The sequence below is a fragment of the Diceros bicornis genome, chromosome 14, assembly GCF_020826845.1.
Source record: "Diceros bicornis minor isolate mBicDic1 chromosome 14, mDicBic1.mat.cur, whole genome shotgun sequence".
NCBI classification, from domain to species: domain Eukaryota; kingdom Metazoa; phylum Chordata; class Mammalia; order Perissodactyla; family Rhinocerotidae; genus Diceros; species Diceros bicornis.
Window position 1 is genome coordinate 40,573,809 of NC_080753.1, and position 2,447 is coordinate 40,576,255.

Here is a 2,447-nt window from a genome sequence, read left to right on the forward strand (position 1 = left end):
GGGTTATGGTAAAGGGACTAAATGGTGGTGAGCTTTGTATATTCAACATGAATGATAATTGATTGATTCTAAGTACACTGTGAAATGTTGTGTGCATCTAGTAATCATGAGATCACATACTAACAATGTTTAAATAAGCCAAAAGAAGGTAGAAAAAGAAAAAAAGAAGTATGAAAAACAAAGGGAACAAACCATTAATAATTAAATAGTACATCTACATGCAAACTTATCAATAATAAAATTAAATGTAAATACTCTAAAAACATCAATTAATCATCAGAAGTTGTCAGAATGTATTAAAAAAATATTCTGACTATAAGAAACTCATCTTAAATATAGTTATATGTGAGATTAAAAGTTACATACAACATTAAAAGTTACATATAATTGAAAACAAAGAATGGAAAAAGATACACCACACAAGTATTAATCAAAAAAAACTGAAGTGGATATATTAACATAAAACAAAATAGATTTCACAGCAAAGAAAATTTCTATGTATAAAGAGAGATGGTACATAATTATAAGGTGTCAGTTCACGAAAGAAATATCTGTCCTAAATGTGTATGTCTCTGGACACAAAGCTTCAAAACTCATTTTAAAAAGCTGATAAATCTGAAAAGAAAAATAGAAAAATCCACAATTACAGGTGCAGATGTCAACACTCCTCTCTCATTAACTGATAGATCTTATAGATAACAAATGGGAAACAACATTGAAGAGCTAAACAACACTATCCCTCCATGGATCTAATTGATCTTATAGAGCAAACTCACAATGTAGGTACAAAGAAGGGCCAAAGATTGAGAGATAAGACAGATTATATTGCAACTAAGAAATCAAGAATGGTCAGAGTGTGGAAAAGTGACATGAATGAAACTGATATTTTAGAAAGAAGTATTTAGATGTAAATGTAAGGGAGACTGAAAGTGATGAAACTGGAAGTGGACGGTCCCTTGTCCATATTTACCCTTCCATCCCTTGAAATCTGGGGCCATCAGATTCCTTCTGAATCATCTGTGCCTACTACAGCACCTGGCACAGAGCAGCTCTCCAGTGAATATATACTGAGTGAGTGGAAGGGAAGTGAAAAATTCAAAAGAGTAGCACAAGACCACTGTTCAATATTTTGCAAGTTGTGGATGTGGTGTCTGAAGGAGGAAAATGTGTCAAGGTTTATTTGGATGTCTAAGCCTAAAAGACTGGCACAGAGGAGGTTGGGAATTAGATATTTGGTATATGGATGAGTGCTACCTGGACAAGAACAGGCAGAGAGATCCTGAGCTAGAGCACAAAAAGTGCTCAAGTTTTGGAATCTAAAAATCTGCTTCTCAATTAAGGCTTTGCCACCCAGCAGCGCTGGACCTTAGGAACATTACTTAACAGATCTGACCTTCCATTATACTGGATAGTGTAGATTATGATACATAGTTTTGTTGCCTAAATTCAGTTGGACTATATGAGACAATCTCCGCAAATATCTCAGTATAATTAATGGCACAGCAGGCTAAAAGAATCAGGGGAGACTTTTATTACATTCATTTGTGGTTTTTGTAGGGAAAATGTCTCCAGTCCTGTAGATGCAAGTAGAGATATAGAGTAAGACAGAAGTATGGACTATAGACAGACTTGAAGACTATTTAATTGCTCATTCATTCAGTCAGTCAGTTGGTCAGTCATTGCACTGTGCACTGTGCACTTCTTGTGTTTCTTTTCAACAAAGGAGATCATGGAAGCTGTAAGATCGACTGAGATCCCATTGCCAGGAGGAAACCACATCATTGAAAACAAGAGCAAAAAAGACAAGCACTATTGTCCCCACTTCTGCAGCCCAGATGGTCCTATTGTTCAGTGAATACCGAAAAGTGAAATACTTCTGGTGCAGCATTGATTTCTATGGAGTTATTTTCAAGTAATATTGATTGTATTTTTAAAAGTTGGGATTTGATAAAGCATGGGTATTTAGAAAACAATATTTCATTTTTTCCTTTAATTGTGAAGAACCCTCAAGCTGCCCTCTTAGCGCAGTTGGCAGCGCATCAGTCTCATAATCTGAAGGTCCTGAGTTCAAGCCTCAGAGAGGGCAGAATATTGTTTTTCTGTGTTTCCACAGTGGCCTGGCATAATGTTATCTTAGTAAAAAGTCAAGTGCACTAAAAAAAGAAACACAAAGTAAAATTAGTAAATGTGCCATATAAAGACTTGAAGGCTCATCCATTTGTTTGCTGAGGATGGTGAAATCAGATTTGTACTTTGTTGGGCTTCCTGTTGCTTTAAATTAAATGAGTCGAAAAGAAATTTACATTAGTCAGAAACTACAAGCAATACTATATTTTTGCTCTTTCTTTTCATCCGACGGAAGAATCAGGAGAAATTTGTCTTCCAATTTTCTTCTTTGAAGGTTTCCCAGCCACAGTTAAGGGTGGAGAGGAAGAGTAAAATCACTG

General features: G+C 35.4%; 1 non-coding gene across 1 annotated transcript; it reads left to right on the forward strand.

The window, feature by feature from the left end:
* The first annotated feature begins 2,013 nt into the window (after window positions 1-2,013).
* On the forward strand, window positions 2,014-2,086 carry TRNAM-CAU (transfer RNA methionine (anticodon CAU)). Its single transcript has one exon. It is a non-coding gene; the product is annotated as a tRNA-Met (tRNA).
* The last annotated feature ends 361 nt before the right edge of the window (window positions 2,087-2,447 follow it).